General features: G+C 46.8%; 1 protein-coding gene across 1 annotated transcript in view; it reads left to right on the forward strand.

Annotated features, from left to right (window-relative positions):
- Positions 1-14,481: 14,481 nt before the first annotated feature.
- The window catches only part of LOC308580709 (uncharacterized protein), a 263,178-nt gene continuing 251,087 nt past the window's right edge, over positions 14,482-26,572 (forward strand). Inside the window, exon 1 of the mRNA XM_081182766.1 lies at positions 14,482-14,587. The gene's annotated coding sequence lies outside the window, so the exon portion shown is untranslated. The remainder of the gene's footprint in view (positions 14,588-26,572) is intronic.

A 26,572-nucleotide genomic window follows, 5' to 3' on the forward strand; every position in this document is an offset into this window, starting at 1 on the left:
GTAATTTTTCTAAAATATTGATTATGTTTATCACATTATCAGACAAATGTCTACCCGGGAGAAAGCCTGATTGATCTTTATGAAGAACTTTATGATGAACTTTAGACCCTGATGAATCTTGGCCAGGTTCATGGAACATAGAACAGCTCCCTTTCCTGTGAGAAACCACTTTTTATAAAACATAAACCCCCACAGTTCAACCGTATTCTAAGATAATACTGCTTCATTAACAATAATTAAGGGTTATAAAAGGCTGATGATGGATGACCATTATTTTACATTCTTTCATTTGCCTTTCCTAAAAATTTGGAACATATGGAGGACAGGAGAGATTGTACAAGACGTTAAAATAAGAGCAGGTGCTAATTGTAATAGTACTTTGTTCTCTTCCTAGAAAACAAATAAGATTTTCTCCCCACCCCATCGAAAGAAGACAATGGAGAAGGCAGTCAGAATTTTGGTGGGCCATGTCCAATGGAACTGACGAAGAAACCATTTAAATACATGGAGTGTGAAAAGAGAGAACATAAACAATTTGAAAGTATGGAGTGTGGAAGGAGCTTCAGTGGGAGTGGACACCTTAGAATTGATCAGCGGACTCACACAGAGGAGAAACCATTTAATTGCATGGAGTGTGGAAAGAGCTTCACTACTAGCAGAAGCCTTAGAATTCATCAGCGGACTCACACAGGGGAGAAATTATTTAAATGCATGGAGTGTGGAAAGAGCTTCAGTCAGAGTGGAAACCTTAGAATTCATCAACGGACTCACACAGAGGAGAAACCATTTAATTGCATGGAGTGTGGAAAGAGCTTCACTACTAGCAGAAGCCTTAGAATTCATCTACGGACTCACACTGTGGAGAAACCTTTTAAATGTATGGAGTGTGGAAAAAGCTTCAGTCAGAGTGGACAGCTTGGAATTCATCAATGGACTCACACAGGGGAGAAACCATTTGAATGTATGGAGTGTGGAAAGAGCTTCACTACTAGCGGAAGCCTTAGAATTCATCAACGGAGTCACACTGGGGAGAAACCTTTTAAATGTATGGAGTGTGGAAAGAGCTTCAGTCAGAGTGGACACCTTAGAGTTCATCAACGGACTCACACGGGGGAGAAACCATTTAAATGCATGGAATGTGGAAAGAGCTTCACTACTAGCGGAAACCTTAGAATTCATCAACGGACTCACACAGGGGAGACACCATTTAAATGTATGGAGTGTGGAAAGAGCTACAGTCAGAGTGGAAACCTTAGAATTCATCAACAGAGTCACACGGGGGAGAAACCATTTAAATGCATGGAGTGTGGAAAGAGCTTCAGTCAGAGTGGACACCTTAGAATTCATCAACTGAGTCACACTGGGGAGAAACCATTTAAATGCATGGAGTGTGGAAAGAGCTTCACTACTAGCGGAAGCCTTAGAATTCATCTACGGACTCACACTGGGGAGAAACCATTTGAATGCATGGAGTGTGGAAAGAGCTTCAGTTGGAGTGGACACCTTAGAATTCATCAACGGAGTCACACTGGGGAGAAACCTTTTAAATGTATAGAGTGTGGAAAGAGCTTCAGTGGGAGTGGACACCTTAGAATTCATCAACGGAGTCACACAGGGGAGAAACCATTTAAATGCATGGAGTGTGGAAAGAGCTTCATTCAGAGTGGAAGCCTTAGAATTCATCAACGGACGCACACAGGGGAGAAACCATTTAAATGCATGGAGTGTGGAAAGACCTTCAGTCAGAGTGGAGACCTTAGAAAACATCAACTAACTCACACATGGGAGACACCATTTAAATGCATGCAATGTGGAAAGACCTTCAGTCAGAGTGGACAACTTAGAATTCATCAACGGTGTCACACTGGGGAGAAACCATTTAAATGTACACAAACCCTAGTAAGGAGAAACAACCTCCTAAAACCCGGCCTGGTCTCCAGAAACAAGAGCTCCAAAAACTAAAAAGGAAAGATGTCCACCTGCAAGACCTGCAACTTCAAGAGAATGAAGATGAGGATATTTTCTCCATGGAAGAAAATACTCTAATTAGGCAATTTTGCCATTTTCCATCTCCAATACAAACAGAAATATTAGAAAGATTGGATATGCTAAGAACTAAGCTGGCTGGGAGAGATATAAACAAGGAAATCTATGTGGACGTTCATACAAAGAACCAGACTTCCTATAATCTGAACCCAATACTAGAACAAAACCCAGCGGCCTGTCGGCCATGTTATCTTCTGACAATGGCTGAGATTAACCTACCCCCAATTAAGGAAGCTTGGCACACTGAAGAGAACACTACACCATCTCCAATAAGGGGAACCATCCCGAAGGTGAACTCACCAGGCTCTTGGGACAAGCTGAGGTACCTAGATGAGGCAGAATTAGGCCACAATCAGGTACCGGAAAAATACCTACAGAAAGAGATAACACACTTCAAAGGCCCGGTGACCACTAATGTCAGTATTCAACAGTCAACAGCTGAAACTATAGAACATTTGGCTAGTTTGCCATGTATGGAGAGCAATGGGCCGGCTCATAAAAAAGTAATCCCTAAAAGCACCTCGGGAAATAATTGACAAAGATCAGACCAGAGACAAACTCCAGCCGGCTCCCTATCTCCGCGGAAATCCGACATCATTAGATATGAACAGACTCAACCCTCACTCACAAATCAAGCAAAAGCAGTTCTTTCCTTAAAAGACGCAGTCAACCCATCCCAGAGCCTTAAAATTGTCTCCTGGAATGTTAACGGCTGGGCGACAAAGCAAATGGATCCTGAAGTAATGAATTTCATCTCTTCCTTCGACATTGTGTGCCTCCAAGAGACCTGGTCCCAACAAAGTATCGCTCTCCCAAATTATTGCTCCTTTAACTCTTGTGCTCGTAAACTAACCAACAGGGGTCGCCCCCAAGTTGGCCTTGCCTGTCTTATTTCAACCACCTTATCTCACACTATTTGCGAGGAAATTAAATCTTCCCCTTACTTTCTCACTATAAAGATCCATCTCCCAAAGACCAAAAACCCATGGTTGATAACTACAGTATATCTGCCCCCAGTAATTAACGATTCCGACCGCAATGAAAGATGGTCTGAACTTTCGTCTTGGCTCCATGATCTTCAAACAACTAACCCAGGACTTCCTCAAATCCTCTTAGGCGACTTTAATGCAAGAATAGGTCCCAATGACGATGATATAGTTTCTCCCGCGGCACTCCTGGACAACCCCCTGCAGCCCCCCTGGGGAAACAGATGCTCTCTTGATCCTATAACAAATGCATCGGGGAGACTGATGGTCCAATTGGCCATGGAAAATGATCTCTGCATCGCGAATGGTAACATTACTCCCTTGTCCTCGCAGCAATTAACGTGTATCACTTCCCAGGGAACCAGTGTTGTCGACTACATTTTATTGACGCCGGAGCTATTCTCAATTTCTACAAAAATGGAAGTGGCTGAATATTTTGGTGGTGACCACCTTCCATTGACTCTATTGTTAAACCTAACAGAGCCACCTTCAGTCCCCTCAAACTACAGAACTATGGTACAAAGCCACCCTGTATACAAAACAAAGAAATGGACAAGCCTCAGCTCCTCTCCTGCCCTGGACATACAAAAATCATTTGATACGCTTGCAGCTCCCTCTGATCCAATCCTGCCTGCTGATCAATACCGGAAATTACTTGATGCTTTCTCAACAATTTACATAACCACCACCTCGCCTACTCACCAATGTCTTTCCTCTGAATCGCCTTGGTTTGACAAGGAATGTAAAGCCTTAAGAAGGCGAATTAGGAAAATGGTCAGAATCATCAAATTTTCCAATGACCCCCAAACCCGCGCAAAGCTCATAGATATTAAAAGAACATACAGAAACATGATTCATCGCAAGAAACAGCAGCACATCCTTGAGGCTTGGTCCATTCTTCGTTCGGCTGTAGAGAGGCATGACTCCCGCTCCTTCTGGTGCTTAGTTAGACCTTCGGCACCATTCAATCCAGCTACCCAGATTTCCGTTGATGAATGGATTGCCTATTATTCAACCAGTTTTGCTTCTCCAAATCTTCTTACAGATCTCCCTCAGTCCCCGTCGGACCTCTGTTCCTGCTCTCTTAGTCCCACTTCCTCAATAAACTTTACCTCAACTCGCATTTTCAACATCATAATGTCAATGCGAAGGAATAAGGCCCCCGGCCCAGACATGGTCCCGTTAGACCTTTTCCTGACTGATCCTCTTTGGTGGAGTGAACACCTGACTCCTGTATTCACCGCTATCTCCTCTGCCCTAGACATCCCCGACTCCTGGAGAGAAGCTATAATAGTTCCGATCTTCAAAGGCGGCCAGCCAAACATCCCTAGGAACTATCGCCCCATCAGTTTATTATCCATCCCGGGGAAAATATTTGCCGCTGTTTTATTGGAGGAACTTCTCTCATGGGTCCAGGGGAGGAACATTCTACCGCTGGAACAGATTGGTTTCCGAAAGTCAGCGTCAACCATGGACCACTGTCTAACTCTCTATCACCTTGCCAGTAAATACACTGCTCCAAGGCAAGGCCACCTATTTGCCACTTTCATGGACCTGGAGGCCGCCTTTGATTCCATTCCTAGGCAGAGATTATGGTCCAAACTTGCCCATCTGGGAATTGATTCGCACCTCCTCTCCCTAATTATTTCCCTTTATTCAAACATCACAGCTCGCGTCCGAAGTGGTCCAAACGGCTCCCTCACTACTCCATTTCCAACGGCCAAGGGCGTCCGACAAGGTTGTCTCTTGGCCCCTTTATTGTTTAATCTCTATCTTCACGATGCAATTTCCACTTTGAAGCTAGCATCTAAGTATCCTCCTCACTTAGCAGGCCACCCCGTTGCTTCCCTTTTCTATGCTGATGATGCCATCATCTTATCCAGAACAGCTGCGGACCTAACAAATGTAGTTAACGCATTTACCGCCTATTGTAAGGCGGAAGCTCTTAGTATTAATTATAAAAAATAGAAAGTCCTCCACTTCACTCGTTCCCGCAAACTCAAATTGGAGCCGCTTAAGACCACAGGTGGCTACTTAGAAAAGGTAAAAGCCTTTAAATATTTAGGCGTAATATTCACTTATAATCTCTCCTGGACCACCCATCTACAATCTGCCTTTCTTGCTGCAACCACGACCTCTAATGCCATTGTCCGATTCTACCACCAGAAGGGCGGCAAACACCTTCCAGCAGCAATTCAAATATTTAATGCCAAAGTTGTCCCTAAATTATTATATGGATGCGAAGTATGGACTACAGCAATATCAGGTAACTTGGATCGCCCACTTCATATGTTTCTGAGATCTCTTTCCAGCGTCCCGAGATGTGTCTCAGGTGCAGCCCTACGACTCGAATTCGCCCAGTCCTCAATTGTTAAACGAGCATGGAGCCGAGCCATTTCCTACAGCTTCCACTTACTAACATCGGATGCTCGAATTAGAGGTGGTTTTTCCAATCTGATCCTAAGAGATATTCATAATTCCCCTTGGAAAACTACAATCAACCTCAAATTCTGCTCTCTTCTCAATTTCAACTGTAAAACTGTCCTTAACTTAGAGTGTATCAGCCCGGCAGCCCTACCTCTAATTAAAAAGAAACTACAGCAACTTGACTTTTCTAACACAGCTTCCTATGCAAGAGGACCGTGTTCAGGCCTAGCCCTAGCTATTCCACCCCCTGAAGGGATCCCTCTATACTGCTTCACAATTTCTTCGGAGGCTAAGCGTAGGGCCTTTACCTGTGCCCGTCTCAACTGTTTTCCTACAGCAGTTCTGTCGGGTCGTTATTCCAGAGTTCCCATTGCAAATAGAACATGCTCTTGTAATGACATGTCCCTGGAGACTATGGAACATGTAATGCTCTTCTGTCCCAACTGGACAGATGAAAGATCTCGGTTTTTAACTCCCCTCGTAAATAAGCTTCATCTCCCAATCCAGCCTTGGATAGTGTCCCTCTTTCTGCAGGATTCTGATTGTTGGATTACCGAGATGACAGCTAACTTCCTGCTTAGTGTGATGAAGAGGAAAGCGGCACCAACTTCTTCTTTAACACCACAGCTGCAGTCGATACGCCGCACAACCGAACGAAGTTCCAAGTAGCCTTATTGTACAAGGACAATCGAGCTAGGACATATCTGATGAGCTGAAGGACCCTTTAACGGTCCTCCTCCAGCCTCAGCAGTTTTCCCCCCCAGTTTTTTTCTCTTTGTTTAAGTAATCGCCCAGGACGATATCTACCTTTACCTCCCCACCCCTATTTTATGTTGTTATCTCAATGTATATCATGCTATGGCCACACGGCTAATGCAATAATTTTAATTAAAATTCAGGAATGTATGAAGTGTGGAAAGAGCGTCGGTGCAAGTGGAGTTCTTACAAAACATCAACAAACTCATACAGGGGAGAAACCATATAAGTCCTAGGGAAGTGGACAGAGGTTCAATTGTAGTGGAAGTCTTACAAACCATCAAAAGACTCCCAGGGGTAAGAGCTGTAAGACTGGAAACACCTACAGGCCATCAATTAAAGAAGAGAAAGGGTTTAACTAGAAGGAGTGTGGATCCTGCTTTGGTTATTATGCAACGCTTTTTAGAGTAGAACCTTTTTCTCTCCAAGTCGACACTTTCTTTCACATCAATAACAGGAAACCAGTCTTAATTCCATGCAGTGTATGTTAGCTTCTGTTGTTTGTAACGTAGTCTAGACATTTATTTAAAGTAATGAAGGTAACATTTCACAATAGTAAGCCTAATCTAATATTTAATGTGAATCTGTAGTGTTGCTGCTGAATGAGGGTGGACTGGGAGTGAGCTGGTGTTGGTGTTTGGTGGAGGGAGTTGGAAATGTTTGTATCTGGGAATGGAGAGTTTCTCAAAGTGGAGCTGAGACTGGTGGTCTTGCATGAGGAGGGAAGGGGGCACAGGGAAGAAGGGGCCGTAGCAGAGCATCTCAAAGCAATGTGCTGGGGGGGCGGGAGCCATGGTGACACAAGTGTGTGTAGAATGCTATTCCCATAATGACGCAGGCGAGAAACCGTAAGGATGAGTATAATGGGGAAGGAGGTTCAGGCAGGTCCCCAACCCAGAGTGCTAAGGGTCAGCTTCCTCCAAATCCACCAGCTGCCCCAAGGCAGGACCCACCTCTTGGCCTGAGGGTGGAAAGCCTCCCTCCACCTTTGCGACTGGACATGATCCGAGGGCAGTGATGGCGAACCTTTTAGAGATGGAGTACCCAAACTGCAACGCAAAACCCACTTATTTATCAGAAAGTGCCAACTACTGCAATGCGCTCTTTGTGGGGCTACCTTTGAAGGTGACCCGGAAACTACAACTAATGCAGAATGCGGCAGCTGCACTGGTGACTGGGAGCGGCCGCCGAGACCACAGAACACCGGTCTTGAAAGGCCTAAATTGGCTCCCAGTACGTTTCCGAGCACAATTCAAAGCGTTGGTGCTGACCTTGAAAGCCCTAAATGGCCTCGGTCCAGTATACCTGAAGGAGCATCTCCACCCTCATCATTCTGTCCAGACACTGAGGTCCAGCGCCAAGGGCCTTCTGGCAGTTGTCTCCCTGCAAGAAGCCAAGTTACAGGGAACCAGGCAGAGGGCCTTCTTGGTGGTGGCACCCGCCCTGTGGAACACCCTCCCACCAGATGTCAAAGAGAACAACTACCACCAGAATTTTAGAAGACATCTGAAAGCAGCCCTGTTTAGGGAAGCTTTTAATGTTTGATGCATTATTGTAATTTAATATTTTGTTGGAAGCCGTCCAAAGTGGCCCAGCCAGATGGGCAGGGTATAAATAATAAATTATCATTATTACTATAACGCGGCAATTCTACCTGTATATTTAATTTTTTTCTGTTTGTTTCACATTTCTTCTTTATGACTACTGTTGTAATAAATAATCCTTCATAAAAGTTATTTCCTTACATTCTTCATTAAATTGTCTTTCCATTGATCTGTAATGTTTGTTGGGAATACTGCCAGGGAGATATAGTCCATCATGGCCCCAAGCCGGCTGCCGGACGTCCATCGATCTCCCGTAGACAGGCAGATCCAGCAGTTAGCGACACGAAGCCTCAGAAATAGATTGCCACATTCTAGGCTTGTGCACACTGTTTATCAGCAGAAAACACAGCCAGAAAGCTTGCACCGCAGAAGAGCATAATTTACAGACTTTATTTAGCGTTGAACAGAACAAAGGAAAACATGACCGTTCTGAGCCAGTGTCTCTGGCCGACTGCAAAATCGAAAGGAACAGCAAAAACTTAAACATCCTGTGAACAGGACATGCGCAGACTCTGTGGCTCACAAAGCCTGCTCCCTTTTAAGGTGGAACGGAAATATCCTAACATCCTCCCCCTTTCCGTGTAACCTGTAGTACCTGTGGTTCAACCCAATTGCAACCTTTGTACATAAACTTTAAGTTGTTCTCTGTTAACAACCTTCGACAACAGATCAGCAGGAATTTCATTTCCTGGCATGTAGGACACCTGAATGAGTCCTTTCTGAATACACTCTCTTGCACGATGTAGCTTAATCTGCAAGTACTTGGTCCTTTGCTTGCAACTCTCTGAGTTCAGCAAAGCCAAACAAGATCTATTGTCTTGATACACTTGTACAGGACATTTCACAGTCACCCTGATGTCCTTAAACAGTTGCATCAACCATTCACAATCCATGAGTGAAAATGACAGAGCATTGAGTTCTGCTTCACAGGAACTTAGGCTCACTGTTGTTTGCTTCCTGCACAACCAGTCAAACAGGCAGTGGTTGTACATGTAGCATACTCCAGAAGTGCTTGTACCATCCGTGGTGTCACTTCCAAAACTAGCATCTGCAAAGATTTCAAGACCTCCAGTCTTCTGACTGGTGAACCTCAGCCTGTAGTGCATAGTCCCTTTCAAATAGCGGGCTATGCGCTTCAGAGCTTTCCAATCCTGAACCGTAGGATTGTTGGCATGTCTGCTAAGCAGATTACAGCTTACAGCTATGTCAGGTCTCGAACATCTGGCAATGAAATTCAGCTTGCCTAGAATGCATCTGTATAGCGTTGTGTCAGAAAACGCTTCAGCAGTACTGTCTACCTGGTAACCTGTCACCATCGGTGTGTCTGCTGGGTTTGCATCAACCAAATTCAACCTGGTTAACACATCAGCAATTTTCTGTGTTTGGTGTACCAGAAAATTACCTGCTTGGTCCTTCTCCACCTGCAGAGAAAGATAGTTGGATACCTCACCAAGATCCTTCATGTCTCCTTCATGTCTCCTTCAGCTGAGCTAGGGTGCTTTGGTAAAAAGCCTGATTCTTCCAAAATATCAGAAGATCATCAACAAAACATAAACAATACAGTTTGTTTTGCCCCTCCTGCTTGACAAACACACATGGATCAGCATTACCCTGAAACATGACCGAGCCAGTGTCTCTGGCCGACTGCAAAATCGAAAGGAACAGCAAAAACTTAAACATCCTGTGAACAGGACATGCGCAGAATCTGTGGCTCACAAAGCCTGCTCCCTTTTAAGGTGAAACGGAAATATCCTAACAATGTTATGGTATAACTCAGTGCTTTTTTTCCTTTTAAAAAAAATGCTTAGGGGGTACTTGTTCCGTTCGCAAAGTAAAGGAAGGATGGAACTCTGATTAATAAGAATACACACAGAGGCTTGAACCAGCAAGACTCTGGGAAGGGTGCGTATAATCGTCTCTCTGTGCTTGTCCGATTCCCACAGCCCCCGGCCCAGGCCGTTTTATTCACAAAAGAACTTTTTACAGAGTGTTCGTAAGAACTAATCAGATTTCTTCTGAGCATTTCCACAAACCCACGTGGGGAGAAAGTTAAACTACTAAAACTAATTAAGCACAAATATTTCTGGGGTAAACAAAGAAGAGCATTTAGCAACCCCGGAGGTCATAAACAAGCAATACACATGATAAGGAGGATGGCCAGGAGGACAGCGGATCATTATCACCTTCACGTGAGATCTGTTTCCTGGCCCTAAGATTAAGATCCTAAGATTACCATATAGAAACCTACTTCAAAGAAACTTGCCCACTATCTTTATGGCCCAGGAGGCCTGCCTGGCGAAGCAAGAAGCAACTGGGCTGTGTACGGGACAGGAGAAATGGGCAACAGGGAAAAGGGCATGAAAAGGACACGAATGTAGAATCTTATGGGATTTAATCAGAAATTATCGTCAATATATCAAACCCAGTCAACACAATGTCTTCATCGTGGACACAATGGCTTGATGTATATTTTATAATTCCTCATGGTAATCCCATATGATCCCTACAGTACTCTCATTTTGACTCAGGAAAATCACCACCGGGGGAGGGGATAAATACAGTTGTAATTGGGGAAAATAAATACAGTGGTACCTCAGTTTTCAAACAGCTTAGTTCTCAAACTGCTTGCAACCTGAACTCTTCAAACCCAGAAACGAGTGTTCCAGGTTTGGAACTTTTTTTGGAAGCCGAACATGCTCTGTTCTGAGTATAACAACTTCCATTTTGAGTGCCAGACTTCTGTTTTCCTTGTGAGGGAAGGTGGGCCGGGTGGCAAGTAGGAATGGGATGGGGCTGCTCCGCTAGGCAGCGTTGCTGCTTGCACGGGAAGAGGAGCTGGATCGGGGCTGCTGAGCTGGGGAGGGGCAGGCTCCATTACCCTTTCCGTTGAGGGGTTTGAGGCTGCACTCCCCTCAAGGGCGAATTTGAAAGGAGCCCCCCCTCCGCTTCAGAGCCCCTGCAACCCCGTGAAGGCAGCCAGGCTGAATAGTTGCTGGGGTTGGGGCAGGTGGAGGCAGCCCGGAGGCTGCATCTGAGAGCCTCTGCACCACTTGAAGGCAGCCAGACCGCTCCTCAGCGGAGCTTCCCACTCCCGCTCCTACTTGTGTGCAAGGAGGAGTGGAGGCAGGGATCTCTCAGCGCAAAGCCTCCACTTCTGAGAGATCTCCGCCCTGCTCTTGGAACAGGGCTGCCTTCAGAGGTCTTCCAAAAGGTATGGAATTCTTTCTCTCTTTGACATCTGATATTGGGGGGGGGGTGTTCCACAGAGAGGGTGCCACTACCGAGAAGGCCCTCTGCCTGGTACCCTGTAAATGTGAGGGAACTGCCAGAAGACCCTCGCAAGTGGACCTCCGTGATGATGGGGGGATATTTTCTTTTCCTTGTGTTAGATGGATGTTAAAACAAGGTGTGATTGACATGGGCATGTCTGGATCACAGATTTCTGCCCAACACCAGACCTCACCTGGAGTACTGCGTCCAGTTCTGGGCACCACAGTTCAAGAAGGACACTGACAAACTGGAACGTGTCCAGAGGAGGGCAACCAAAATGGTCAAAGGCCTGGAAACGATGCCTTATGAGGAACAGCTAAGGGAGCTGGGCATGTTTAGCCTGGAGAAGAGGAGGTTAAGGGGTGATATGATAGCCATGTTCAAATATATAAAAGGATGTCACATAGAGGAGGGAGAAAGGTTGTTTTCTGCTGCTCCAGAGAAGCGGACACGGAGCAATGGATCCAAACTACAAGAAAGAAGATTCCACCTAAACATTAGGAAGAACTTCCTGACAGTAAGAGCTGTTTGACAGTGGAATTTGCTGCCAAGGAGTGTGGTGGAGTCTCCTACTTTGGAGGTCTTTAAGCAGAGGCTTGACAACCATATGTCAGGAGTGCTCTGATGGTGTTTCCTGCTTGGCAGGGGGTTGGACTCGATGGCCCTTGTGGTCACTTCCAACTCTATGATTCTATGAAATCTTTTGCTAGTCTTTCTTTTGAATGGGGTGGGGGGTTTCAATCTGGCCAGTCCCCACACAAAAGAATAAATGGAAACGTATCAAAAAGGGCAGCATCGGGAAACCACCTGGTTGCAAATCACTCTGGGTCCTTTGGCCTCCTGCTAGCAGAACTGCCTGAACTGCTGGCTCCGCACATGGGAGCAGAGTAGGACTTACTCCCGAGTAAGCAGGCATAAGATGGAAAATTGTGTATCAATAAGGCTTTTGGCTATGAATTTATACCTACAGCTAAAAGGAAAAAAGACGAGGTTCTTTATGCAGGCCCCAAACTAGACCCCAAGCAGCTATTTAAGGACAGTGAGGGAAGAATTATTAGTTGGGAAGTCAAAATAAAAAAATTCCTTGCAGTAGCACCTTAAAGACCAACTAAGTTAGTTCTTGGTATGCGCTTTTGTGTGCATGCACACTTCTTCAGATACACTGAAACAGAAGTTGCCAGATCCTTCTATATAGTGAGAAGGTGGGGAGGGGTATTACTCAGAAGGGTGGTGGGAATGGGAGATTGGCAGATAGCTGAGATGAGCCTGTTGACGACTCTTAACGACTGCAATAGGTCTTACAGGAAAAGGCAAGGGGCGAGAAGGTGAAAAATGGCTTAGTCATGTATAATGAGATAACAATCCAATGTCTTTGTTCAGACCACCTTCTCAGTATATAGAAGGATCTGGCAACTTCTGTTTCAGTGTATCTGAAGAAGTGTGCATGCACACGAAAGCTCATACCAAGAACTAACTTAGTTGGTCTTTAAGGTGCTACTGGAAGGAATTTTTTTATTTTGACTATGGCAGACCAACACGGCTACCTATCTGTAGTTGGGAAGTGACACTGGCAGGAAGGAAGAAGAGTCCTGGAGGAAGAATTATACCCAGCAAATGGGAAGAAATCAGACTTTGACATACTGTATGGGATGCGGGCAGTGGTGAGGGGCTTTTTATATAGAAGCAGAGAGAAGCTGCAAAAGCCAGATATATGAGCAGAAATCAGGGCGAATGAGAAGAAATCCACTCAGGAAGCAGGGATCCCGGGGAATCTGCCTCCTCGGCGCCTGAAACTGAGGCGAGGCTGAGATCCCGAAGGGCGGGAAGTTGGGAAAAGGCGGGAAAAGTCGTTGAGGGGAAGAAGCAGCGGGGGGAGGGGCTCCTCCTCTCTCGCCCCTCAGAGACACGACGGGGACCCTCTTGGGAGGGGGGCAGAAAGGGGTCTCTCTCTCTCTCCCTCCTCACAACCCCATTGCAGCGGGGGGAGGGGCTCCTCCTCTCTCGCCCCTCAGTGACACGACGGGGACCCTCTTGGGAGGGGGGCAGAAAGGGGTCTCTCTCTCCCCCCCCCTTCACAACCCCATTGCAGCGGGGGGAGGGGCTCCTCCTCTCTCGCCCCTCAGAGACACGACGGGGACCCTCTTGGGAGGGGGGCAGAAAGGGGTCTCTCTCCCCCCCCCCTCACAACCCCCTTGCAGCGGGGGGAGGGGCTCCTCTTCTCTCGCCCCTCAGAGACACGACGGGGACCCTCTTGGGAGGGGGGCAGAAAGGGGTCTCTCTCTCCCCCCCCCTCACAACCCCCTTGCAGCGGGGGAAGGGGCTCCTCCTCTCTCGCCCCTCAGAGACACGATGGGGACCCTCTTGGGGGGGAGCAGAAAGGGGTCTCTCTCTCCCTCCCCCCCTCACAACCCCCTTGCAGCGGGGGGAGGGGCTCCTCCTCTCTCGCCCCTCAGAGACACGATGGGGACCCTCTTGGGGGGGAGCAGAAAGGGGTCTCTCTCTCCCTCCCCCCCTCACAACCCCCTTGCAGCGGGGGGAGGAGCTCCTCCTCTCTCGCCCCTCAGAGACACGACGGGGACCCTCTTGGGAGGGGGGCAGAAAGGGGTCTCTCTCTCCCCCCCCTCACAACCCCATTGCAGCGGGGGGAGGGGCTCCTCCTCTCTCGCCCCTCAGAGACACGACGGGGACCCTCTTGGGAGGGGGGCAGAAAGGGGTCTCTCTCTCCCCCCCCCTCACAACCCCCTTGCAGCGGGGGGAGGGGCTCCTCCTCTCTCGCCCCTCAGAGACACGACGGGGACCCTCTTGGGAGGGGGGCAGAAAGGGGTCTCTCTCTCCCCCCCCCACAACCCCATTGCGTTCCTCTCATGGCGGAAGGGGACCCCACCCTCTCCCTGCCTGGCGAGGGGGCAGCCGGGCCAAGGGGGGAGAGCCTGGGGGGAGGAGGGGGGAGAAGAAAGGAAGCGCCCCTTCTCTCTCAGGCAGCCCCATGTCTCTTCCCACCCCACCCCCCGAGGCTGGGTCCATCTCTGGGCTTCACAGAGGACCCCCCCCTGGGCTGGGGGGGGGAGGGACCCCCCCTTGGCTTCCCCGGCTCAGCCCCTCCCCCGCTCTCCTGACCCACAGGGGGAGGGGCAGCCCTTCCCTCCTTCTCTCCCCGCAAACCCAGGTCCCCCCCAGATATGATGCCCCCCCCTGGCCGCCATCTCGCCCCCCTGCTGTGGGGAGGAGGAGGGAGGGGGGCCAGGCCCCCATGGAGCCCCCGAGGCAGCGCCGCCCCGTCCTCTTCCCATCCCGACACAGGGAGGGGCTGCTCTTGCAGATGTGGCTCTAGGGGCAAGCGCATCCCAAAAGGAACCGGAAGTGGCGCCGGGAAACGCGCCGGAAGTTTCCAGGAAAGGGGAGGAGCCGGGGCGTCAGTGGAGAACCCCCCCCCAGCCCTTTCTATTGCAGACAAGGAGAGCGGGCTAATCTGGAGCCAGAGAGGCGGAGGACCAAGAGGTAAAGGGGGAGAGAAGGGGGGGAAATAGAGGGGGGCATAAGAGGGGAGGACAGTGAGACCCCCCCGCAAGGAGAGCGCCCTCCCTGGGGCCCGTCGACAGGGACCCCGATCCATGCGACCCAGGGGGGAAGGGGGGACCCAAGACCTGCAGGGCTGGTCTTGCAAGATCTCCTGGGCAGCAGCAGCAGCCCCGCCAGACTCCCCTTTCTCTTTCCTGGGGGGCCGAGAGATGCTCAGCTGCCCTGCCCGCCCCCCCTGGACGCCTTGGCGGGAAGGAGAATGAGGACCCCAAGCAGGGCTGGGGGTGGGGCTGAGGCCCCCCATTCTCCCTGGGGTCGTGGGGGGCCTGGCTGGGTCCCCAAGAGACCAGCTGAGCTTGTTCTGGGGATGAGCTTTCGTTTGCATGCACATTTCTTCAGATTGGACAGTTTTCTACCTGAAATTTGGGAAACACTTTCTCTTTCCTCGCCATAATATCTCTTTCAAACTGTGAGCCTCTCCCTTTATCTTGTCCAAACAAGATGATTTGATGGTATTGAAACCAATCCGCCACCACACCTCCCACCTCATCCTGTTTATTCAGTTTTATTTCTTCTTCCGAAAAGTCCAAAAGATCTCTGTAAGTTGCCCATTGCTTCTTCCGTATTGCATTTTTTTAAAAAGCTGTTGCTTTTGTGGGTTGGAGCCAAAGAGGTGGTTTTCTTTCCAGCGGATTATTATATTTATCCCATACTGTAAAAAGGATTTTCTGAATAACCTGATTCATAGAGCTCTTGTGTGTTTTAGTTTTATCCTGCCATAAATAAGCGTGCCAACCAAACATAGTCTTACGACCTTTGTTATAAGAAAAACCTGCTCCTTTCCCCTTATGGGGTATCCAAGAGCCCATATAGTCCTTAAGTGGGTTCCATATTGGTAGGAGAAAATAACAGAGGCCCTCCAGAGAATATGGAGAAGCAAAGCGGCTAGTAAGCGTGATTTTTATTGCAACACTGTCCCCCCCCCCCCACCACAACCAGGAGGGAGGTGTGCAAGGCCTTATATAGTCTTTTCAAATTGCCCACCCAAGACCACCACCCCCCAATATCATACAGAAGGAGACTTTCTACAGCAGGAATACATCACAGGAGGCGGTCCACAGCAGAAAACCTGTCCCCAAGGATACCTGTTAATGGTCACTAACTGCATTACCTGGGCAGCCTGGGCATTCTTTTGTGATGGCAAATACTTTAGTTCCTGAATCCAGGTCACAGGCCCACCCTGTTTATACCTCTTTAAGACAGTATTCGTAAACATAAAGACAATGGGAAGGCTTCCATTTGCCTCCTTTACTGCAGAGGAATATTTGAGTACATTTCCGGGCACAATTCAAAGTGTTGGTGCTGACCTTTCAAGCCCTAAACGGCCTCAGTCCTGTATACCTGAAGGAGCGTCTCCACCCCCATTGTTCTGCCTGGACACTGAGGTCCAGCGCTGAGGGCCTTCTGGCGGTTTCCTCATTGCAAGAAGTGAGGTTACAGGGAATCAGACAGAGGGCCTTCTGGGTAGTGGCGCTTGCCCTGTGGAATGCCCTCCCATCAGATGTCAAGAAATTAAGCAGCTATCTTATTTTTAAAATACATCTGAAGGCAGCCCTGTTTAGGGAGTTTTTAATATTTCATGCTTTACTGTTTTTAACACTCGATTGGGAGCCGCCCAGAGTGGTTGGGGAAACTCAGCCAGATGGGCAGGGTAAAAATAATAAATTTTATTATTATTATTATTATGATGATGTCTGTGGTGCTCAATGTTTAGGTATAGTAAATATTAGGATTTAATTAGAACTTGTGTGTTATAGCGGGGATATGTTATAAAATAGTCTCAGTGTATTTTAGAATGGGAGTTATGTGAAGGGTTTTTTTGTGTTTGATCCGTGTTTCTGTGTAAATACTGTTTGTCAGACTGAGAATGTCATCAGGAAGGTCTAGGAAAGGGTCACCTGCTTCTGAGCATCAGAAATGAGCATGGAAAGAGTTAATATCATAAACCTACCGGAATCGGCCCCCACCCTTTGTAACAAGCAGCTGTAGGTCTTTTGGGATTTAGTATGGGCTCATGAAAAGTTGGGCACATGACCCAGAAAGCTGCCTGGCTCCCTCCGTCTGAAGGCGGAGATATGCACCACACGCCATAGTCGAATTCGGCTGGACTTGCCATGGGAACGCAGAAGGGGCAAGCAAGGAAGGGGGAGACGGCCAAAGAAGCCTGCTCTCCCACAAGTGCCCCCCCCTGCCAATTCCGTAACCTTAGCAAAGCCCAAGTTCAAACACCAGCCCCTATTTAAAAGAGGCCCCCGTAATTTCGACACTGGACTGCCCTTTAGGGTTGCCGTACGTTACTCTTCCAAGTCCCAAAAGCGCGCAGCAACTCCGGTCTATTTTGCAGGGCTGTTGTTGGCCGGCTAACTGGTGGCCAGCGCAGTCGCAACTGTTCTACTCACACATGTATAGGCACATTTGGGTGATGTCGCGACACGGATATCATTTCTCGATATTGAAATATTGTTGGTGTGTCAATGTGCCCCACCTCCCCCATTCCGCATTTTCAGAGGAGGGGGAAGAAGGGGAAAGTTTGTCCCCCAGATAAGACTCCCATCCTTCCTGGCCATGGGCCATCCTTGCTTGGGCAGGTGGTACTTTGAGTCCAACCACGTCTGTAGGGCCAGAGATGCCTCAACTCAGCATAGAAGGTTCCTCTAGGGCTCAGTGTTACTTGGGAGTTGGTGAAATTGGATCTTAAGGGTTCTTGAGACATTTCTGAGGGATTGTGATTGGTATCCAGACCCTAACACTATAAATCCAAGGTGTCCACACTGAGCAGTTTATCAACCCTGCTGGCTGCTGGGAAGACCTTCCGAAGGAAATCGTTTTCCCCAAATTGCTTCCTTCCTTCCTCCGCTGCTGCTGCCCACACTAATGGAATGTCTGGATGAAATCCCAAGAATGTCTGACTCCCATTTCAAAGAGATCCATTTGATATTCTAGAAAAAAGTGTGGCTAAGATTCTGAGTCACAATCATGGCTGAGAAATACAGCCAGGGAATATGAAACTGATTTGAAGATTGGTTTCTTCTTTACACATTATTATTATTATTATTATTATTATTATTATTATTATTATTATTATTTATTATTATTACATTCAGGAGGACACACCACGGGTTTCATCTTCTTTCTTTTCTTTCCAAAAATCAGTGTTATTCACCTTTAATACTATTTCAGTGTCACACATATTTTTATGTTGTGATCTTCATATGAAGAGAGGTATACAAATTTAATAAATAATTCCCAGTTGGAGCAGAGCTAGAATATCCAGAAGCCCTTGGCCACCCAGGGCAAAGGAGGAAGAACAATGAGAGAGGCCTGGACAGGGAATCTCCGCTAAGATAAGCCAGTGTCAGGAGGCGGGTGCGGGACCCGGTGGCATATAATTATTATAAATCATAATTGGGGTGGGTGTCTCAATCTGGCCTTCCCAGCAGTCAGGCTCCAGCTGCTTTCCTTCTGCATCTCCAGCTCTCTCCATTCAAGATTGCAAGGCTGAGAGATGGAGGTCCAGCCCAAAGAACATTCTCCAACTGAGCACTCCTTCAACCGACCACAAGCACCAAGCCTTGTCACTAGACTTATATTTTTTTATATAAAATATTTATTAAAGGTTTTAAACAATACATCACCAAACACATAAAACACCATCACCAACATAGAAAAAAAGTAAACACAAAGCAAATAACATACAGCATAATTAGATTTCAATAAACCAAATTTCCATAACCTTCCTTTCGGACCTCCTCACATCTCCCTTTCCTGCGTTCCCATTTATAAAGTTATATTCAGCAGTGCTTCACCTTCTTTCAAATCTTATTTTGTAATTTTCAAATATTATGTCTCCAATTTTAAACTTTATTATCAAATATTTAGATATTTAAATTTGACATAATATTAATCAAAATTTCAACCTTGTTCTTATAGTTCGCTTATTTTCATACATCTTTCCACTAAGTTACTAATGCCAGATTATTTCCTATCCTGCATCATCTTAACATTCATACAATTTACAATGCTTTTGCAAGTAGTCCTTGAACTTTTTCCAGTCCTCTTCCACTGTCTCTTCTCCCAGGTCCCGGATTTTGCCAGTCATTTCTGCCAATTCCATATAGTCTATCAGTTGCGTCTGCCATTCTTCCAGCGTGGGCAAATCTTGTGTCTTCCAGTACTTTGCGATGAGTATTCTTGCTGCAGTTGTCGCATACATAAAGAAAGTTCTGTCCTTTTTTAGCACCATTTGGCCGACAATGCCCAAAAGGAAAGCCTCTGGTTTCTTAAGGAAGGTATATTTAAATACCTTTTTTAGTTCATTATAGATCATTTCCCAGAAGGCCTTGACCTTTGGGCACGTCCACCAAAGGTGAAAGAATGTTCCTTCAGTTTCTTTACATTTCCAACACTTATTGTCTGGCAAGTGGTATATTTTTGTAAGCTTGACTGGGGTCATGTACCACCTATATATCATTTTCATAATATTTTCTTTCAAGGCATTACATGCCGTAAATTTAACACCGGTGGTCCACAATCGTTCCCAGTCAGCAAACATAATGTTGTGGCCAATGTCCTGCGCCCATTTTATCATAGCTGATTTAACCGTTTCGTCCTGTGTGCTCCATTTTAACAGCAAGTTATACATTTTTGAAAGTACCTTAGTTTTAGGTTCTGTTTCTAATTTCGATTTTTCCACCTGGAAGCCTGTTTTTTTTATCCAAATTGAAAGCCTCCCTGATCTGAGCATAGTGTAACCAATCTCGCACTTTGTCTTTTAATTTCTCAAAACTATGCAGTCTCCAAGTGTCTCCATCTTTTTCTAATATTTCCCAATATTTCGGCCATTTGACCTCCATATTGAGTCTTTTCTGAGCCTTAGCTTCTATTGGTGACAACCACCTTGGGGTCTTATTTTCTAATAAATCTTTGTATTTTATCCAGACATTAAACACTGCCTTCCTGACAATATGGTTCTTGAAAGCTCTATGAGCTTTTACCTTGTCGTACCACAAATATGCATGCCATCCAAATACATTGTTGAACCCTTCCAAATCCAAGATATCAGTGTTCTCAAGAAGTAGCCAGTCTTTCAACCAGCAGAAAGCTGCTGATTCATAATACAACTTTAAGTCTGGCAGGGCAAACCCTCCTCTTTCCTTAGCATCAGTTAATATTTTAAATTTTATTCTGGGCTTTTTGCCCTGCCAGACAAATTTAGAAATATCTCTCTGCCACCTCCTGAAACACTCCATCTTGTCCACAATCTGTAAGGTCTGAAACAAAAACAGCATTTTTGGCAATACATTCATCTTTATAGCAGCAATTCGACCCAACAAGGAAAGCTTCAATCTTGACCAACTTTCTAGGTCCTTTTTAATTTCTGACCAGCACTTTTCATAGTTATCCTTAAATAAATTCAGATTTTTAGCTGTCATATTTACCCCTAGGTATTTCACCTTTTTAACCACATTTAAGTCTGTCTCTTTCTGAAACCTTTCTGTTTCTAAAGTTGTCAATTTTTTTCCAAAACCTTAGTTCTCTGCTTGTTTAATTTAAATCCCACCACCCGACCAAACTCTTGAATCAGTTATAACACCCTTTTCGTACTAGATTCTGGCTCCTGTAATGTCAAATCCAAGTCATCTGCGAAAGCTTTAAGTTTATACTGTTTGGCTCCGACCTGGATTCCTTCAACCAGTCGGTCCCCTCTGATCATGTTCAAGAGCACCTCCAGAACCGAAATAAATAACATTGTTACTAGACTTATATATGGGTCTCCCAAAATGGTCAGTATGGATGTCCTGAGGCCAAAGGGACTGTGCAGGTGATGAATAAAGATCTAGAGGTCGAAGGGGACAAAATGCGGCCCAAGGGGTGGAGGATTATAGTGCAGAGGATGAAGAACTTCATGATGAGCTTTGAACCCTGATGAATCTTGGCCAGGTTCATGGAACATAGAGCAGCTCCCGTTCCTGTGAGAAACCACTTTTTATAAAACATAAAGCCCACAGTTCAACCGTATTCTAAGATAACGCTGCTTCATTAACAATAATTAAGGGTTATAAAAGGCTGATGATGCATGACCATTATTTTAAATTGTTTCATTTGCCTTTCCTACAAATTTGGAACATATGGAGGACAGGAGAGATTGTACAAGACGTTAAAATAAGAGCAGGTGCTAACTGTAATAGTACTTTGTTCTCTTCCTAGAAAACAAATAGGATTTTCTCCCCACCCCATTGAAAGAAGACAATGGAGAAGGCAGTCAGAATTCTGGTGGGCCATGTCCAATGGGACTAACGAAGAAACCATTTAAATACATGGAGTGTGAAAAGAGAGAACATAAACAATTTGAAATTATGGAGTGTGGAAGGAGCTTCACTGACAGTGGAAAACTTAGAAAACATCAATGGACTCACACAGGGGAGAAACCATTTAAATGCATGGAGTGTGGAAAGAGCTTCGCTGAGAGTGGACACCTTAGAATTCATCAACGGACTCACACAGGGGAGAAACCATTTAATTGCATAGAGTGTGGAAAGAGCTTCAGTCAGAGTGGACACCTTAGAATTCATCAACGGAGTCACACGGGGGAGAAACCATTTAAATGCATGGAGTGTGGAAAGAGCTTCAGTGGGAGTGGACACCTTAATATTCATCAACGGAGTCACACTGGGGAGAAACCATTTAAATGCATGGAGTGTGGAAAGAGCTTCAGTCAGAGTGGACACCTTAGAATTCATCAACGGAGTCACACGGGGGAGAAACCTTTTAAATGTATGGAGTGTGGAAAGAGCTTCAGTGGGAGTGGAAAACTTAGAATTCATCAACGGACTCACACAGGGGAGAAACCATTTAAATGCATGGAGTGTGGAAAGAGCTTCAGACAGAGTGGAGACCTTAGAATTCATCAACGGACTCACACAGGGGAGAAACCATTTAAATGCATGGAGTGTGGAAAGAGCTTCAGTCAGAGTGGACACCGTAGAATTCATCAACGGAGTCACACAGGGGAGAAATCATTTAAATGCATGGAGTGTGGAAAGAGCTTCAGTCAGAGTGGAGACCTTAGAATTCATCAACGGAGTCACACAGGGGAGAAACCATTTAAATGCATGGAGTGTGGAAAGAGCTTCAGTCAGAGTGGACACCTTAGAATTCATCAACGGAGTCACACGGGGGAGAAACCTTTTAAATGTATGGAGTGTGGAAAGAGCTTCAGTGGGAGTGGAAAACTTAGAATTCATCAACGGACTCACACAGGGGAGAAACCATTTAAATGCATGGAGTGTGGAAAGAGCTTCAGACAGAGTGGAGACCTTAGAATTCATCAACGGACTCACACAGGGGAGAAACCATTTAAATGCATGGAGTGTGGAAAGAGCTTCAGTCAGAGTGGACACCGTAGAATTCATCAACGGAGTCACACAGGGGAGAAATCATTTAAATGCATGGAGTGTGGAAAGAGCTTCAGTGGGAGTGGAAAACTTAGAATTCATCAACGGACTCACACAGGGGAGAAACCATTTAAATGCATGGAGTGTGGAAAGAGCTTCAGACAGAGTGGAGACCTTAGAATTCATCAACGGACTCACACAGGGGAGAAACCATTTAAATGCATGGAGTGTGGAAAGAGCTTCAGTCAGAGTGGAGACCTTAGAATTCATCAACAGAGTCACACAGGGGAGAAATCATTTAAATGCATGGAGTGTGGAAAGAGCTTCAGTCAGAGTGGACACCTTAGAATTCATCAACGGAGTCACACGGGGGAGAAACCATTTAAATGCATGGAGTGTGGAAAGAGCTTCAGTCAGAGTGGACACCTTAGAATTCATCAACGGAGTCACACAGGGGAGAAACCTTTTAGATGTATAGAGTGTGGAAAGAGCTTCATTAGGAGTGGACACCTTAGAATTCATCAACGGTGTCACACTGGGGAGAAACCATTTGAATGTATGGAGTGTGGAAAGAGCTTCACTACTAGCGGAAGCCTTAGAATTCATCAACGGACTCACACAGGGGAGAAACCATTTAAATGTATGGAGTGTGGAAAGAGCTTCAGTGCAAGTGGAGTTCTTACAAAACATCAACAAACTCATACAGGGGAGAAACCATATAAGTCCTAGGGAAGTGGACAGAGCTTCAGCTGTAGTGGAAGTCTTACAAACCATCAAAATACTCCCAGGGGTAAGAGCTGTAAGAGTGGAAACACCTACAGGCCATCAATTAAAGAAGAGAAAGGGTTTAACTAGAAGGAGTGTGGATCCTGCTTTGGTTATTATGCAACACTTTTTAGAGAGTAGAACCTTTTTCTCTCCAAGTCGACACTTTCTTTCACCTCAATAACAGGAAATCAGTCTTAATTCCATGCAGCGTATGTTAGCTTCTGTTGTTTGTAACGTGGTCTAGACGTTTATTTAAAGTAATGAAGCTCACATTTCACAAGAGTAAGCATAATATAATATTTAATGTGAATGAATCGTGTTGCTGCTGAATGAGGGTGGACTGAGAGTGAGCTGGTGTTGGTGTTTGGTGGAGGGAGCTGGAAATGTTTGTATCTGGGAATAGAGAGTTGCTCAAAATGGAGCTGAGATTGGTGGTCTTTCATGAGGAGGGAAGGGGGCATAGGGAAGAAGGGGCCGTACCAGAGCATCTGAAAGCAATGTGCTGGGGGGCGGGAACCATGGTGACACAAGTGTGTGTAGAATGCTATCCCCAAAATGAAACCGTAAGGATGAGTATAATGGGGAATGAGGTTCAGGCAGGTCCCCAACCCAGAGTGCTAAGGGTCAGCTTCCTCCAAATCCACCAGCTGCCCCAAGGCAGGAGCCACCTCTGGGCCCTGGGGGTGGAAAGCCTCCGTTCACCTTTGCAACTGGACATGATCCGAGGGCAGTGATGGCAAACCTTTTCCAGACTGAGTACCCAAACTGCAACACAAAACCCACTTATTCCTCACAAAGTTCCAACTACTGCAGTGCACTCTGTGTGGGGCTACCTTTGAAGGTGACCCGGAAACTACAACTAATCTAGAATGCGGCAGCTGGACTGGTGACTGGGAGCAGCCGCCGAGACCACAGAACACCGGTCTAGAAAGGCCTATATTGGCTCCCAGTATGTTTCCGAGCACAATTCAAAGCGTTGGTGCTGACCTTGAAAGCCCTAAACGGCCCCGGTCCAGTATACCTGAAGGAGCGTCTCCTCCCCCATCATTCTGTCAGGAATAAGCAGCAACGCAAGAGCGAGCTGCAGGTGTCTGCAAAGCAAAACAGGATGTTGATGTTTGGGACTGTACCATGGGAACAAAGCGGCAGTCTATTCACTGTACTGAGCACTGGATGTTAGCTCAGAGTGTCATCTGACCTGTACTGGAAGTACAGGGGTGGAGTTTATCTTCTCTACTGTTGGAGTCTGGAGAGTGCAGACGTGTTTCTCTGTACTGCTGCAAAGACAGAAATAAAGACATGTAAATAGATTTTTGTCTGTCTCTTTCCCCTCCCTGAGGGAAGCAGGGAGGAGGGAGGAGAGGTGTGTCCCTCTCACGCTGAGTGGGATTGCCGATAGTGACCTTGCCTGTATCCTGCCGGGAGACGCAGATGGGGAGGTCAACAAGGATCTCAAGCCGAATGCCTGGAGTGTGGCCAGTTACCTCTGACTGCGGCCTGAGAATCCGACACATTCTGCCCGGACGCTGAGGTCCAGTGCCGAGGGCCTTCTGGCGGTTGTCACCCTGCAAGAAGCCAAGTTACAGGGAAACAGGCAGAGGGCCTTCTTTGTGGTGGCACCTGCCCTGTGGAACACCCTCCCACCAGATGTCAAAGAGAACAACTACCACCAGACTTTCAGAAGACATCTGAAGGCAGCCCTGTTTAGGGAAGCTTTTATTGTTTGATGCATTGTAATTCAATATTTTGTTGGAAGCCGCCCAGAGTGGCCCAGCCAGATGGGCGGGGTATAAATAAGAAATTATTATTATTACTATAACATGGCAATTCTACCTGTATATTTAATTTTTTTCTGTTTGTTTCACATTTCTTCTTTATGACTACTGCTGTAATAAATAATCCTTCATAAAAGTTATTTCCTTACGTTCTTCATTAAATTGTCTTTCCATTGATCTGTAATGTTATGGTATAACTGAGTGCTTTTTTTCCTAAAAAATAATGCTTAGGGGGTACTTGTTCCGTTCACAAAGTAAAGGAAGGATGGAACTCTGATTAATAAGAATACACACAGAGGCTTGAACCAGCAAGACTCTGGGAAGGGTGCGTATAATCGTCTCTCGGTGCTTGTCCGATTCCCACAGCCCCCGGCCCAGGCCGTTTTATTCACACAAGAACTTTTTACAGAGCGTTCGTAAGAACTAATCAGATTTCTTCTGAGCATTTCCACAAACCCACGTGGGGAGAAAGTTAAACTACTAAAACTAATTAAGCACAAATATTTCTGGGGTAAACAAAGAAGAGCATTTAGCAACCCCAGAGGTCATAAACAAGCAATACACATGATAAGGAGGATGGCCAGGAGGACAGCGGATCATTATCACTGTCAGGGGTTCAGGAGCAGAGACGCAGAGAAGGGAGGAGACAGAGAGCGAGGGGGAGGAATACGAAGGAAGGATGAGTGGGGATGACGACCCGAGATCACCGAGCCTGTCTAGTGAGTCCGAGGATTCCCAGAAGGGAGCGCCAGCAGTCAGAGCAAGGGGGGAAAGCAGGGGGACACCCCAGGAAGAAGGGTCCAGAGAGGGATCAGAGAGCAGCAGTTGGAGATCGGGACCCACGTGCCCAGCCGGGAGCAGCGGGGAGAAAGGGGACCAGATATCGGGTTCCGGAGGCTTTCAGAAGGAGGGAGGGCATGAGTCAGGAGTAGTCACGCCCACCTCGGGGAGCGATGAAACGATCAAGAGGAAGGTAGAGAGTTGGGCGCGCGCGCCAAGTTCAAATGTAGCGGAAGCTGGCGCAGTAAGCAGCCCAGAGAGTGAGCCAGGTCCCAAAGCCCGCCGCAAGGAGGCGGAAGGGTCAGGGGGGTCCGCGTCAGAAGAGAGTAGGAAGGAAGAGACCCAGGGGGGCAGAAGGACCCAGAGACGGAAGGAAAGGCGCGGGAGGTGGAGCAAGGCTAGGGTATTAAGCTGGTGCGCTAGAGGCGGAGACTCAGACGGGTCTTCGTCGTTCTGACCTAGAAGAAGTAGGGCTGCACATTGCAGTTTGGAAATGGAACCTGTAATCCAATAAAGACTCTTTTAACCTGAACGCTGGCTGACGTGGTCCTATGTGAGCTGGGACTGGGTGGCAGCCTTGACAGTAAGACCCGTCTCTAAAGCTTCTGACACCTGATACCTCGCAGCGGAGACAGAAGCAGCTAGATGAGGAAATCGGTGTTTGGGAGCAAGCTCACGACGGTTGGCAGAGATGACGGAAGCAGAGAAAATTTCAGCGCTGCAACAGGCAGTAACCCAATTGAATGCGGAGGTACTGGCATCCAAGAAAAGGGAGGAGGATGCGGCAGCCGCCTACAGAGATCTCCACGCCAGGTTTGAAGCATTGGTTAAGCACGGGCAGCCAGGACCCAGACCGGAGGGGGTTGGGTTGGCACGGAGAGCAGGAGGGCTTGTGGCTCACTTCGATGGGAATTTACAACAGTACCCCAATTTTAGAGCAGACGTAATGTGCGCACTGCAACTGCTGGCAAAAGACTTTAGAGATGAGGAAGAGAAAGTGGGGTTTATACTATCCCATTTGCATGGGGATGCAAAAGCGTGGCTACGCAATTTGTGGAGGGATAAAGATCCGGCGCTTCAGAGTGCAGATGCCTTTATCAAAGCGATGGATGCGTGCTTTTTATCTACCATTGATGTGGATCTTGCCCGACGGGAGATTCATGGACTGAAACAAGGGAGGGCGAGCG

This window comes from Podarcis bocagei (assembly GCF_964188305.1).
Source record: "Podarcis bocagei genome assembly, chromosome: 2".
NCBI lineage: Eukaryota > Metazoa > Chordata > Lepidosauria > Squamata > Lacertidae > Podarcis > Podarcis bocagei.